The 13,576-nt window shown below is 43.3% G+C and overlaps 22 non-coding genes and 1 pseudogene across 22 annotated transcripts; all 23 read right to left on the bottom strand.

The window, feature by feature from the left end:
- On the bottom strand, positions 1-119 carry LOC121178533. Its single transcript, XR_005893757.1, has one exon. It is a non-coding gene; the product is annotated as a 5S ribosomal RNA (ribosomal RNA).
- A 284-nt stretch (positions 120-403) lies between these two features.
- LOC121177766 lies at positions 404-522 on the bottom strand. Its single transcript, XR_005893364.1, has one exon. It is a non-coding gene; the product is annotated as a 5S ribosomal RNA (ribosomal RNA).
- Positions 523-971: 449 nt separating this feature from the next.
- Positions 972-1,090, bottom strand: LOC121176843. The gene has a single exon (XR_005893083.1). It is a non-coding gene; the product is annotated as a 5S ribosomal RNA (ribosomal RNA).
- A 284-nt stretch (positions 1,091-1,374) lies between these two features.
- On the bottom strand, positions 1,375-1,493 carry LOC121178494. The gene has a single exon (XR_005893719.1). It is a non-coding gene; the product is annotated as a 5S ribosomal RNA (ribosomal RNA).
- A 279-nt stretch (positions 1,494-1,772) lies between these two features.
- On the bottom strand, positions 1,773-1,891 carry LOC121177708. Its single transcript, XR_005893324.1, has one exon. It is a non-coding gene; the product is annotated as a 5S ribosomal RNA (ribosomal RNA).
- Positions 1,892-2,175: 284 nt separating this feature from the next.
- On the bottom strand, positions 2,176-2,294 carry LOC121176383. Its single transcript, XR_005892969.1, has one exon. It is a non-coding gene; the product is annotated as a 5S ribosomal RNA (ribosomal RNA).
- Positions 2,295-2,824: 530 nt separating this feature from the next.
- Positions 2,825-2,943, bottom strand: LOC121175646. The gene has a single exon (XR_005892754.1). It is a non-coding gene; the product is annotated as a 5S ribosomal RNA (ribosomal RNA).
- Positions 2,944-3,227: 284 nt separating this feature from the next.
- Positions 3,228-3,346, bottom strand: LOC121177644. The gene has a single exon (XR_005893309.1). It is a non-coding gene; the product is annotated as a 5S ribosomal RNA (ribosomal RNA).
- Positions 3,347-3,630: 284 nt separating this feature from the next.
- LOC121175857 lies at positions 3,631-3,749 on the bottom strand. The gene has a single exon (XR_005892807.1). It is a non-coding gene; the product is annotated as a 5S ribosomal RNA (ribosomal RNA).
- A 284-nt stretch (positions 3,750-4,033) lies between these two features.
- LOC121178529 lies at positions 4,034-4,152 on the bottom strand. The gene has a single exon (XR_005893753.1). It is a non-coding gene; the product is annotated as a 5S ribosomal RNA (ribosomal RNA).
- A 275-nt stretch (positions 4,153-4,427) lies between these two features.
- Positions 4,428-4,546, bottom strand: LOC121178586. Its single transcript, XR_005893809.1, has one exon. It is a non-coding gene; the product is annotated as a 5S ribosomal RNA (ribosomal RNA).
- Positions 4,547-4,830: 284 nt separating this feature from the next.
- On the bottom strand, positions 4,831-4,939 carry LOC121177208 (annotated as a pseudogene).
- Positions 4,940-5,223: 284 nt separating this feature from the next.
- Positions 5,224-5,342, bottom strand: LOC121178483. The gene has a single exon (XR_005893709.1). It is a non-coding gene; the product is annotated as a 5S ribosomal RNA (ribosomal RNA).
- A 275-nt stretch (positions 5,343-5,617) lies between these two features.
- On the bottom strand, positions 5,618-5,736 carry LOC121178532. The gene has a single exon (XR_005893756.1). It is a non-coding gene; the product is annotated as a 5S ribosomal RNA (ribosomal RNA).
- A 284-nt stretch (positions 5,737-6,020) lies between these two features.
- LOC121177563 lies at positions 6,021-6,139 on the bottom strand. Its single transcript, XR_005893286.1, has one exon. It is a non-coding gene; the product is annotated as a 5S ribosomal RNA (ribosomal RNA).
- A 275-nt stretch (positions 6,140-6,414) lies between these two features.
- LOC121177494 lies at positions 6,415-6,533 on the bottom strand. Its single transcript, XR_005893261.1, has one exon. It is a non-coding gene; the product is annotated as a 5S ribosomal RNA (ribosomal RNA).
- A 275-nt stretch (positions 6,534-6,808) lies between these two features.
- Positions 6,809-6,927, bottom strand: LOC121178531. The gene has a single exon (XR_005893755.1). It is a non-coding gene; the product is annotated as a 5S ribosomal RNA (ribosomal RNA).
- A 284-nt stretch (positions 6,928-7,211) lies between these two features.
- LOC121177420 lies at positions 7,212-7,330 on the bottom strand. Its single transcript, XR_005893248.1, has one exon. It is a non-coding gene; the product is annotated as a 5S ribosomal RNA (ribosomal RNA).
- Positions 7,331-7,774: 444 nt separating this feature from the next.
- Positions 7,775-7,893, bottom strand: LOC121177162. Its single transcript, XR_005893187.1, has one exon. It is a non-coding gene; the product is annotated as a 5S ribosomal RNA (ribosomal RNA).
- A 275-nt stretch (positions 7,894-8,168) lies between these two features.
- On the bottom strand, positions 8,169-8,287 carry LOC121176526. The gene has a single exon (XR_005893009.1). It is a non-coding gene; the product is annotated as a 5S ribosomal RNA (ribosomal RNA).
- A 444-nt stretch (positions 8,288-8,731) lies between these two features.
- Positions 8,732-8,850, bottom strand: LOC121175876. The gene has a single exon (XR_005892812.1). It is a non-coding gene; the product is annotated as a 5S ribosomal RNA (ribosomal RNA).
- Positions 8,851-9,134: 284 nt separating this feature from the next.
- Positions 9,135-9,253, bottom strand: LOC121178506. The gene has a single exon (XR_005893731.1). It is a non-coding gene; the product is annotated as a 5S ribosomal RNA (ribosomal RNA).
- Positions 9,254-9,528: 275 nt separating this feature from the next.
- Positions 9,529-9,647, bottom strand: LOC121178482. Its single transcript, XR_005893708.1, has one exon. It is a non-coding gene; the product is annotated as a 5S ribosomal RNA (ribosomal RNA).
- Between the last annotated feature and the right edge of the window lie 3,929 nt (positions 9,648-13,576).

Genomic DNA, 13,576 nt, shown 5'->3' with positions numbered 1-13,576 from the left:
GGCTTACAGCACCTGGTATTCCCAGGCGGTCTCCCATCCAAGTACTAACCAGGCCCTACCCTGCTTAGCTTCCGAGATCAGACGAGATCGCGCGTGCTCAGGGTGGTATGGCCGTAAGCAACAGCAAACCCTATAAACAGGCTCTTTATACATGCTAAAACGCCACGAAGAAATCCAATGTTGAATAGGGACATTGATCATCTGGATTTCTCCACAAATCCAAGCACAAGAAGCCACGAAAAATGAGCTTTTCCACCTAACAAGAATTTTCTGACTACTCATCATCTGATAAAGTTTCTTACTATCTTTGATTACCTACAAGTCCATTTTTATCCAACACCGGCTCAGACACACAGTGATCGAGGGATGGCGTTTTGCTTCATTCTCAAAGATGGGGATAAAAGGCTTACAGCACCTGGTATTCCCAGGCGGTCTCCCATCCAAGTACTAACCAGGCCCTACCCTGCTTAGCTTCCGAGATCAGACGAGATCGGGCGTGCTCAGGGTGGTATGGCCGTAAGCAACAGCAAACCCTATAAACAGGCTCTTTATACATGCTAAAACGCCACGAAGAAATCCAATGTTGAATAGGGACATTGATCATCTGGATTTCTCCACAAATCCAAGCACAAGAAGCCACGAAAAATGAGCTTTTCCACCTAACGCCTAAAAGGCTTACAGCACCTGGTATTCCCAGGCGGTCTCCCATCCAAGTATACATGCTAAAACGCCACGAAGAAATCCAATGTTGAATAGGGACATTGATCATCTGGACTTCTCCACAAATCCAAGCACAAGAAGCCACGAAAAATGAGCTTTTCCACCTAACAAGAATTTTCTGACTACTCATCATCTGATAAAGTTTCTTACTATCTTTGATTACCTACAAGTCCATTTTTATCCAACACCGGCTCAGACACACAGTGATCTAGGGATGGCGTTTTGCTTCATTCTCAAAGATGGGGATAAAAGGCTTACAGCACCTGGTATTTCCAGGCGGTTTCCCATACAAGTACTAACCAGGTCCTACCCTGCTTAGCTTCCGAGATCAGACGAGATCGGGCGTGCTCAGGGTGGTATGGCCGTAAGCAACAGCAAACCCTATAAACAGGCTCTTTATACATGCTAAAACACCACGAAGAAATCCAATGTTGAATAGGGACATTGATCATCTGGACTTCTCCACAAATCCAAGCACAAGAAGCCACGAAAAATGAGCTTTTCCACCTAACAAGAATTTTCTGACTACTCATCATCTGATAAAGTTTCTTACTATCTTTGATTACCTACAAGTCCATTTTTATCCAACACCGGCTCAGACACACAGTGATCTAGGGATGGCGTTTTGCTTCATTCTCAAAGATGGGGATAAAAGGCTTACAGCACCTGGTATTCCCAGGCGGTCTCCCATCCAAGTACTAACCAGGCCCTACCCTGCTTAGCTTCCGAGATCAAACGAGATCGGGCGAGCTCAGGGTGGTATGGCCGTAAGCAACAGCAAACCCTATAAACAGGCTCTTTATATATGCTAAAACGCCACGAAGAGATCCAATGTTGAATAGAGACATTGATCATCTGGATTTCTCCACAAATCCAAGCACAAGAAGCCACGAAAAATGAGCTTTTCCACCTAACAAGAATTTTCTGACTACTCATCATCTGATAAAGTTTCTTACTATCTTTGATTACCTACAAGTCCATTTTTATCCAACACCGGCTCAGACACACAGTGATCTAGGGATGGCGTTTCTCAATCAAAGATGGGGATAAAAGGCTTACAGCACCTGGTATTCCCAGGCGGTCTCCCATCCAAGTACTAACCAGGCCCTACCCTGCTTAGCTTCCGAGATCAGACGAGATCGGGCGTGCTCAGGGTGGTATGGCCGTAAGCAACAGCAAACCCTATAAACAGGCTCTTTATACATGCTAAAACGCCACGAAGAAATCCAATGTTGAATAGGGACATTGATCATCTGGATTTCTCCACAAATCCAAGCACAAGAAGCCACGAAAAATGAGCTTTTCCACCTAACAAGAATTTTCTGACTACTCATCATCTGATAAAGTTTCTTACTATCTTTGATTACCTACAAGTCCATTTTTATCCAACACCGGCTCAGACACACAGTGATCTAGGGATGGCGTTTTGCTTCATTCTCAAAGATGGGGATAAAAGGCTTACAGCACCTGGTATTCCCAGGCGGTCTCCCATCCAAGTACTAACCAGACCCTACGCTGCTTAGCTTCCGAGATCAGACGAGATCGGGCGTGCTCAGGGTGGTATGGCCGTAAGCAACAGCAAACCCTATAAACAGGCTCTTTATACATGCTAAAACGCCACGAAGAAATCCAATGTTGAATAGGGACATTGATCATCTGGATTTCTCCACAAATCCAAGCACAAGAAGCCACGAAAAATGAGCTTTTCCACCTAACAAGAATTTTCTGACTACTCATCATCTGATAAAGTTTCTTACTATCTTTGATTACCTCCAAGTCCATTTTTATCCAACACCGGCTCAGACACACAGTGATCTAGGGATGGCGTTTTGCTTCATTCTCAAAGATGGGGATAAAAGGCTTACAGCGGTCTCCCATCCAAATCCAATGTTGAATAGGGACATTGATCATCTGGATTTCTCCACAAATCCAAGCACAAGAAGCCACGAAAAATGAGCTTTTCCACCTAACAAGAATTTTCTGACTACTCATCATCTGATAAAGTTTCTTACTATCTTTGATTACCTACAAGTCCATTTTTATCCAACACCGGCTCAGACACACAGTGATCTAGGGATGGTGTTTCTCAAAGATGGGGATAAAAGGCTTACAGCACCTGGTATTCCCAAGCGGTCTCCCATCCAAGTACTAACCAGGCCCTACCCTGCTTAGCTTCCGAGATCAGACGAGATCGCGCGTGCTCAGGGTGGTATGGCCGTAAGCAACAGCAAACCCTATAAACAGGCTCTTTATACATGCTAAAACGCCACGAACAAATCCAATGTTGAATAGGGACATTGATCATCTGGATTTCTCCACAAATCCAAGCACAAGAAGCCACGAAAAATGAGCTTTTCCACCTAACAAGAATTTTCTGACTACTCATCATCTGATAAAGTTTCTTACTATCTTTGATTACCTACAAGTCCATTTTTATCCAACACCGGCTCAGACACACAGTGATCTAGGGATGGCGTTTTGCTTCATTCTCAAAGATGGGGATAAAAGGCTTACAGCACCTGGTATTCCCAGGCGGTCTCCCATCCAAGTACTAACCAGGCCCTACCCTGCTTAGCTTCCGAGATCAGACGAGATCGGGCGTGCTCAGGGTGGTATGGCCGTAAGCAACAGCAAACCCTATAAACAGGCTCTTTATACATGCTAAAACGCCACAAACAAATCCAATGTTGAATAGGGACATTGATCATCTGGACTTCTCCACAAATCCAAGCACAAGAAGCCACGAAAAATGAGCTTTTCCACCTAACAAGAATTTTCTGACTACTCATCATCTGATAAAGTTTCTTACTATCTTTGATTACCTACAAGTCCATTTTTATCCAACACCGGCTCAGACACACAGTGATCTAGGGATGGCGTTTTGCTTCATTCTCAAAGATGGGGATAAAAGGCTTACAGCACCTGGTATTCCCAGGCGGTCTCCCATCCAAGTACTAAACAGGCCCTACCCTGCTTAGCTTCCGAGATCAGACGAGATCGGGCGTGCTCAGGGTGGTAAGGCCGTAAGCAACAGCAAACCCTATAAACAGGCTCTTTATACATGCTAAAACGCCACGAAGAAATCCAATGTTGAATAGGGACATTGATCATCTGGATTTCTCCACAAATCCAAGCACAAGAAGCCACGAAAAATGAGCTTTTCCACCTAACAAGAATTTTCTGACTACTCATCATCTGATAAAGTTTCTTACTATCTTTGATTACCTACAAGTCCATTTTTATCCAACACCGGCTCAGACACACAGTGATCTAGGGATGGCGTTTTGCTTCATTCTCAAAGATGGGGATAAAAAGCTTACAGCACCTGGTATTCCCAGGCGGTCTCCCATCCAAGTACTAACCAGGCCCTACCCTGCTTAGCTTCCGAGATCAAACGAGATCGGGCGAGCTCAGGGTGGTATGGCCGTAAGCAACAGCAAACCCTATAAACAGGCTCTTTATATATGCTAAAACGCCACGAAGAGATCCAATGTTGAATAGAGACATTGATCATCTGGATTTCTCCACAAATCCAAGCACAAGAAGCCACGAAAAATGAGCTTTTCCACCTAACAAGAATTTTCTGACTACTCATCATCTGATAAAGTTTCTTACTATCTTTGATTACCTACAAGTCCATTTTTATCCAACACCGGCTCAGACACACAATGATCTAGGGATGGTGTTTCTCAAAGATGGGGATAAAAGGCTTACAGCACCTGGTATTCCCAGGCGGTCTCCCATCCAAGTACTAACCAGGCCCTACCCTGCTTAGTTTCCGAGATCAGACGAGATCGGGCGTGCTCAGGGTGGTATGGCCGTAAGCAACAGCAAACCCTATAAACAGGCTCTTTATACATGCTAAAACGCCACGAAGAAATCCAATGTTGAATAGGGACATTGATCATCTGGATTTCTCCACAAATCCAAGCACAAGAAGCCACGAAAAATGAGCTTTTCCACCTAACAAGAATTTTCTGACTACTCATCATCTGATAAAGTTTCTTACTATCTTTGATTACCTACAAGTCCATTTTTATCCAACACCGGCTCAGACACACAGTGATCTAGGGATGGCGTTTTGCTTCATTCTCAAAGATGGGGATAAAAGGCTTACAGCACCTGGTATTCCCAGGCGGTCTCCCATCCAAGTACTAACCAGACCCTACCCTGCTTAGCTTCCGAGATCAGACGTGCTCAGGGTGGTATGGCCGTAAGCAACAGCAAACCCTATAAACAGGCTCTTTATACATGCTAAAACGCCACGAAGAAATCCAATGTTGAATAGAGACATTGATCATCTGGATTTCTCCACAAATCCAAGCACAAGAAGCCACGAAAAATGAGCTTTTCCACCTAACAAGAATTTTCTGACTACTCATCATCTGATAAAGTTTCTTACTATCTTTGATTACCTACAAGTCCATTTTTATCCAACACCGGCTCAGACACACAGTGATCGAGGGATGGCGTTTTGCTTCATTCTCAAAGATGGGGATAAAAGGCTTACAGCACCTGGTATTCCCAGGCGGTGTCCCATCCAAGTACTAACCAGGCCCTACCCTGCTTAGCTTCCGAGATCAGACGAGATCGGGCGTGCTCAGGGTGGTATGGCCGTAAGCAACAGCAAACCCTATAAACAGGCTCTTTATACATGCTAAAACGCCACGAAGAAATCCAATGTTGAATAGGGACATTGATCATCTGGATTTCTCCACAAATCCAAGCACAAGAAGCCACGAAAAATGAGCTTTTCCACCTAACAAGAATTTTCTGACTACTCATCATCTGATAAAGTTTCTTACTATCTTTGATTACCTACAAGTCCATTTTTATCCAACACCGGCTCAGACACACAGTGATCTAGGGATGGTGTTTCTCAAAGATGGGGATAAAAGGCTTACAGCACCTGGTATTCCCAGGCGGTCTCCCATCCAAGTACTAACCAGGCCCTACCCTGCTTAGCTTCCGAGATCAGACGAGATCGCGCGTGCTCAGGGTGGTATGGCCGTAAGCAACAGCAAACCCTATAAACAGGCTCTTTATACATGCTAAAACGCCACGAAGAAATCCAATGTTGAATAGGGACATTGATCATCTGGATTTCTCCACAAATCCAAGCACAAGAAGCCATGAAAAATGAGCTTTTCCACCTAACAAGAATTTTCTGACTACTCATCATCTGATAAAGTTTCTTACTATCTTTGATTACCTACAAGTCCATTTTTATCCAACACCGGCTCAGACACACAGTGATCTAGGGATGGCGTTTTGCTTCATTCTCAAAGATGGGGATAAAAGGCTTACAGCACCTGGTATTCCCAGGCGGTCTCCCATCCAAGTACTAACCAGGCCCTACCCTGCTTAGCTTCCGAGATCAGACGAGATCGGGCGTGCTCAGGGTGGTATGGCCGTAAGCAACAGCAAACCCTATAAACAGGCTCTTTATACATGCTAAAACGCCACGAAGAAATCCAATGTTGAATAGAGACATTGATCATCTGGATTTCTCCACAAATCCAAGCACAAGAAGCCACGAAAAATGAGCTTTTCCACCTAACAAGAATTTTCTGACTACTCATCATCTGATAAAGTTTCTTACTATCTTTGATTACCTACAAGTCCATTTTTATCCAACACCGGCTCAGACACACAGTGATCTAGGGATGGTGTTTCTCAAAGATGGGGATAAAAGGCTTACAGCACCTGGTATTCCCAGGCGGTCTCCCATCCAAGTACTAACCAGGCCCTACCCTGCTTAGCTTCCGAGATCAGACGAGATCGGGCGTGCTCAGGGTGGTATGGCCGTAAGCAACAGCAAACCCTATAAACAGGCTCTTTATACATGCTAAAACGCCACGAAGAAATCCAATGTTGAATAGGGACATTGATCATCTGGATTTCTCCACAAATCCAAGCACAAGAAGCCACGAAAAATGAGCTTTTCCACCTAACAAGAATTTTCTGACTACTCATCATCTGATAAAGTTTCTTACTATCTTTGATTACCTACAAGTCCATTTTTATCCAACACCGGCTCAGACACACAGTGATCTAGGGATGGTGTTTCTCAAAGATGGGGATAAAAGGCTTACAGCACCTGGTATTCCCAGGCGGTCTCCCATCCAAGTACTAACCAGGCCCTACCCTGCTTAGCTTCCGAGATCAGACGAGATCGCGCGTGCTCAGGGTGGTATGGCCGTAAGCAACAGCAAACCCTATAAACAGGCTCTTTATACATGCTAAAACGCCACGAAGAAATCCAATGTTGAATAGGGACATTGATCATCTGGATTTCTCCACAAATCCAAGCACAAGAAGCCACGAAAAATGAGCTTTTCCACCTAACAAGAATTTTCTGACTACTCATCATCTGATAAAGTTTCTTACTATCTTTGATTACCTACAAGTCCATTTTTATCCAACACCGGCTCAGACACACAGTGATCGAGGGATGGCGTTTTGCTTCATTCTCAAAGATGGGGATAAAAGGCTTACAGCACCTGGTATTCCCAGGCGGTCTCCCATCCAAGTACTAACCAGGCCCTACCCTGCTTAGCTTCCGAGATCAGACGAGATCGGGCGTGCTCAGGGTGGTATGGCCGTAAGCAACAGCAAACCCTATAAACAGGCTCTTTATACATGCTAAAACGCCACGAAGAAATCCAATGTTGAATAGGGACATTGATCATCTGGATTTCTCCACAAATCCAAGCACAAGAAGCCACGAAAAATGAGCTTTTCCACCTAACGCCTAAAAGGCTTACAGCACCTGGTATTCCCAGGCGGTCTCCCATCCAAGTATACATGCTAAAACGCCACGAAGAAATCCAATGTTGAATAGGGACATTGATCATCTGGATTTCTCCACAAATCCAAGCACAAGAAGCCACGAAAAATGAGCTTTTCCACCTAACAAGAATTTTCTGACTACTCATCATCTGATAAAGTTTCTTACTATCTTTGATTACCTACAAGTCCATTTTTATCCAACACCGGCTCAGACACACAGTGATCTAGGGATGGCGTTTCTCAATCAAAGATGGGGATAAAAGGCTTACAGCACCTGGTATTCCCAGGCGGTCTCCCATCCAAGTACTAACCAGGCCCTACCCTGCTTAGCTTCCGAGATCAGACGAGATCGGGCGTGCTCAGGGTGGTATGGCCGTAAGCAACAGCAAACCCTATAAACAGGCTCTTTATACATGCTAAAACGCCACGAAGAAATCCAATGTTGAATAGGGACATTGATCATCTGGATTTCTCCACAAATCCAAGCACAAGAAGCCACGAAAAATGAGCTTTTCCACCTAACAAGAATTTTCTGACTACTCATCATCTGATAAAGTTTCTTACTATCTTTGATTACCTACAAGTCCATTTTTATCCAACACCGGCTCAGACACACAGTGATCAAGGGATGGTGTTTCTCAAAGATGGGGATAAAAGGCTTACAGCACCTGGTATTCCCAGGCGGTCTCCCATCCAAGTACTAACCAGGCCCTACCCTGCTTAGCTTCCGAGATCAGACGAGATCGGGCGTGCTCAGGGTGGTATGGCCGTAAGCAACAGCAAACCCTATAAACAGGCTCTTTATACATGCTAAAACGCCACGAAGAAATCCAATGTTGAATAGGGACATTGATCATCTGGATTTCTCCACAAATCCAAGCACAAGAAGCCACGAAAAATGAGCTTTTCCACCTAACGCCTAAAAGGCTTACAGCACCTGGTATTCCCAGGCGGTCTCCCATCCAAGTATACATGCTAAAACGCCACGAAGAAATCCAATGTTGAATAGGGACATTGATCATCTGGATTTCTCCACAAATCCAAGCACAAGAAGCCACGAAAAATGAGCTTTTCCACCTAACAAGAATTTTCTGACTACTCATCATCTGATAAAGTTTCTTACTATCTTTGATTACCTACAAGTCCATTTTTATCCAACACCGGCTCAGACACACAGTGATCTAGGGATGGCGTTTCTCAATCAAAGATGGGGATAAAAGGCTTACAGCACCTGGTATTCCCAGGCGGTCTCCCATCCAAGTACTAACCAGGCCCTACCCTGCTTAGCTTCCGAGATCAGACGAGATCGGGCGTGCTCAGGGTGGTATGGCCTTAAGCAACAGCAAACCCTATAAGCAGGCTCTTTATACATGCTAAAACGCCACGAAGAAATCCAACGTTGAATAGGGACATTGACCATCTGGATTTCTCCACAAATCCAAGCACAAGAAGCCACGAAAAATGAGCTTTTCCACCTAACAAGAATTTTCTGACTACTCATCATCTGATAAAGTTTCTTACTATCTTTGATTACCTACAAGTCCATTTTTATCCAACACCGGCTCAGACACACAGTGATCTAGGGATGGCGTTTTGCTTCATTCTCAAAGATGGGGATAAAAGGCTTACAGCACCTGGTATTCCCAGGCGGTCTCCCATCCAAGTACTAACCAGGCCCTACCCTGCTTAGCTTTCGAGATCAGACGAGATCGGGCGTGCTCAGGGTGGTATGGCCGTAAGCAACAGCAAACCCTATAAGCAGGCTCTTTATACATGCTAAAACGCCACGAAGAAATCCAATGTTGAATAGGGACATTGATCATCTGGACTTCTCCACAAATCCAAGCACAAGAAGCCACGAAAAATGAGCTTTTCCACCTAACAAGAATTTTCTGACTACTCATCATCTGATAAAGTTTCTTACTATCTTTGATTACCTACAAGTCCATTTTTATCCAACACCGGCTCAGACACACAGTGATCAAGGGATGGTGTTTCTCAAAGATGGGGATAAAAGGCTTACAGCACCTGGTATTCCCAGGCGGTCTCCCATCCAAGTACTAACCAGGCCCTACCCTGCTTAGCTTCCGAGATCAGACGAGATCGGGCGTCCTCAGGGTGGTATGGCCGTAAACAACAGCAAACCCTATAAACAGGCTCTTTATACATGCTAAAATGCCACGAAGAAATCCAATGTTGAATAGGGACATTGATCATCTGGACTTCTCCACAAATCCAAGCACAAGAAGCCACGAAAAATGAGCTTTTCCACCTAACAAGAATTTTCTGACTACTCATCATCTGATAAAGTTTCTTACTATCTTTGATTACCTACAAGTCCATTTTTATCCAACACCGGCTCAGACACACAGTGATCTAGGGATGGCGTTTTGCTTCATTCTCAAAGATGGGGATAAAAGGCTTACAGCACCTGGTATTCCCAGGCGGTCTCCCATCCAAGTACCAACAGAGAAGACAGGAGACACTTTACAGTCATTTCTACCAGCAGTCAGCAGACAAACACTCATGAGAGCACCTTTACACCTCACTCTGACAAAAGAGACAGCCCAATTCAGCCTCTGCACAGCTCTGAAGGACAAACACTTTCATCATCATTTACCATCATATGATAAAGTTTCTTACTATCTTTGATTACTTACAAGTCCATTTTTATCCAACACCAGCTAAGACACGCAGTAATCTAGGGATGGTGATTAGAGATATCTAGGGATATGATCTAGGTGATGTGTGGATAGGGAAGTGTGTAAATTGTGGCTGTAAATGTAGGAGCATGACTGGATTTATCATAACGCAGGAGAACATGCAGATGAAGACCACATTTCAACACCAGGTGCAGCTGAAGTGTGATTGATCAGCCTCATATTCTCACAAAGAGCAAACTTTACTCAACAACTGCGCTTTTTAACAATCTCTCTCATTTATGCACTGATCTACAGCTTCAACACAACCCACTGGACTGCAGTGGTTAATGAGCAGAGGAGATTTTTTTTAGAAATGAATAGATGTCAGACAACTTCTGACTCTGAAGCAAATATTTGTTTCCATCATTTGTTTACAACATTACATCAAATTAAACCGTGAAACAAATGTTAAAGTGTATTTGAAAGTTGCTACTGAAGGTGAAGGAAAAAGCAAAGGATAACAGGATGAGAGAATCCAATTCATATGTCCTCCTGACAGAAATGGAGGTTTATAGTGATCAGCAGTGGGACACACACTGTTTATTGTCTTCACTAGTAGAATTTATGTGAAGTGTCAGACTCTGTGTCACAGACACAGGTGGAGGGAGAATTCAGCTTCTCCATTTAATCAACACTGAGCTTTATCCACCTGCAGACATCAAACATTATCATAAACAGGAGTATTAACACTACTGTGAACTGACAACATGGTGTGGAGAGAAGAAGTGGTGTTAATACACTGCAGGCTGAGGGTGTGGCTGATGAGGTGATTGGAGACAGGTGAGCAGGAGCTCTGGCAGGAAACCCAAAGTAAATCAACCACACCCAGGCCTACACACACACAGACAAGAACACAGACAAACAGGGGACAAACAAGAAACAGTAGGAAGGTTCTCCCAGAAACACGAGGAAGGAGGGAGAGACTGTCGGCTCCTAACATGACTTTGTACCACGCTCTCCACTAAAAGATGGTGAAGAGAGAAGTTTCTGTGCTGTATTTCTTCATCCTATTGTTAAATGACAAAAGCAAATAAATTTCAAATAGATAATTAACCAAATGTGAATCAGACCCAATTTCACAGCTGTTTAATGTCAGTGTAACTGAATCACTTCATTTAACAAGTGGAGAGTTTGTCAGGCAGCTACACTGAACCAGACATAAAGTATATTTTACTGAGCCCTGTTCATGGCCCTGAAATCTGATTTCCAATTTCATGACCTGAGTATGTGTGATGTGTTTCTTTGGTGAATTACCATAGAAATAACTGCCACTGCTTATCAAGCTTTATTTAAGAGGCCAGAACAGAAAGGAGTGTGTGAGAGAGAACAACTCACTTACTTTGGAAAGTGTCACTAAAATCTATCATTTCTTATCTAAATAGATTAATACTTTTCTTCTTGTTTTTTTTGTTCTTTACGTCATTGTTTAGCTATTGATTTAAAGTGCAGCTGTTTCACCTGCTTGGACATTAAATTCCCTTTGATTCAGTGTTGTACAACAACATCACTTTGAATCAAAGGAAATTTAAATTAATTTAATTTCTTTTGACACTCGCAAACAGAAAAAAGTCCCTTTAATGACAAAGTTCAACAGATCTCAATAATGTGATTTGAATTCATTATTACTGTAAAACACAAAACACTCAGGACACATCTAAATCATCAGTGGTGAGGCCAGTTGGTTTGAAAAGTCACATAATTAAAAAAATGGAGATCACCTGTGTGCAGCCAAGGGCTTTCAGGTGATTGTAGTATAAATACACCTGCATCTGGAGGATCCACCTTTTGGTGAGTGAGCAGAGAAACTCTCCACCGTGAAGACAGAACAACACTGAGTGTATCTGAGAAAATGTGATTGAAAAGCAGAAATCAGTGGTTGGATACAAGAGAATTTCCAAGTCACTGAACTTCCTTTGAAGAACAGTTAAACCAATTACTATTAAATGGAAGGAGTTTGACATGGTGAATGATGTATGTCTGTCTGGAGCTGGCTGTTCTAATTAAACATGTCAGAAAAGAAAACATGAGCCGCTCCAAACAGTTTCACACCATGTTTGTACTTTCACACTCTGATATTAGCTTTGGTTTTTCTCTCTCTCTGTCTCGCCCTTTTAACAACCTCCTGCAGCAGGAGTCACATTGAATTTGTCACATCTGATGACCTTTCACTTGTTCATAGAAATGAGAAAAAATAATGAAGGTAATGTGGTTCAGTGCTGAGCCTGATAAACTAAAAGGGTTGCATTTGAGAATAAAGCAGTTCAATATAATCTGGAGGTTAAAGCACATGACGTGTTTTAAAATGTAGTGAAAATTATTAAAAGAATACATTTTATTTGAGATGTTATCTCCAAAGAAAAAGAGAAAACATCAGAGGTTGAATGAGATTTGGCACAAAAAAAAAACCTGAATCTCTCCTGAATGACAGCAGCAGGTCTGACATATGGAGGAGAGATGATCTCAGGCAGAGATTTAGTTGATAAGGGAAATAAAAACGTGCACAGGTGCATCAACCAGAGGATCTCATAAGAGAGTAAGAGTACACCCTTCTGTCAAAATGATTGATAACCCTCCCCCCACCCCCGACCAACCTGACCATGTGGTCTGGCCAAGTGGCCTGAGCCCCGCCCTGTTTTTAATGTCACTTCTTATGTGCCTCCGACTTCATCACGTCCCTTTTCTGACATCACTTCCTCCACTCACCCACTTGATCCTCGCCCCTTTTCCAACATCACTTCCTACACCCCACCCGGTAAATTCATGCCCCTTCTCTAATGTCACTTCCTACACCCCCACAACAACATGAGATGAAATAAATATAAAGAAATGGGGAGAATTTTACAACATGTTTGTGGCCACTGGGAGGCATCTCAAAGATTTACCTCTGAGCATCAATCGTCCAGAATTTAACAAAGGTTACTCTTTGTTTGTATTCAATCTCAACTCGGGAGAAGACAACAACACTTTGTCCCCCATTTCCAATGAAAATCTAAGACTGGTGATGAGATGCAGAGTTCCCCTGTCCCCACACTACCACTCTGATTGTGCTTATTATGATTCCATTTTGGAGATCAACTCTAAACGAAAGGTGCTGGTGGATTATTATTAATTAAAATAAAAAAATGGATAATCATTAGCTGAAAAATCTTTTGCATCGTCTGTTGGGTGATGTATTTTGCGGTGTGTGGGCCTCGGACCAGCTCCCCTTGCTGACTTTGTTGTTCAGAACCCCCGCGTACTTTATCATCAACACACACTCGTTTCACATGCTTGGTGAACACTGGCTGGCTTTAACTCTGAGAGAAAATGGCATAGCCACCTTTTTCGACTCTTATGGTCTGCCTCTTGACTTTGCTCATTAC

Source organism: Toxotes jaculatrix, chromosome 2, assembly GCF_017976425.1.
Source record: "Toxotes jaculatrix isolate fToxJac2 chromosome 2, fToxJac2.pri, whole genome shotgun sequence".
In the NCBI taxonomy this organism is placed as follows: Eukaryota; Metazoa; Chordata; class Actinopteri; family Toxotidae; genus Toxotes; species Toxotes jaculatrix.
This window is presented reverse-complemented; position numbering and strand designations above follow the sequence as displayed.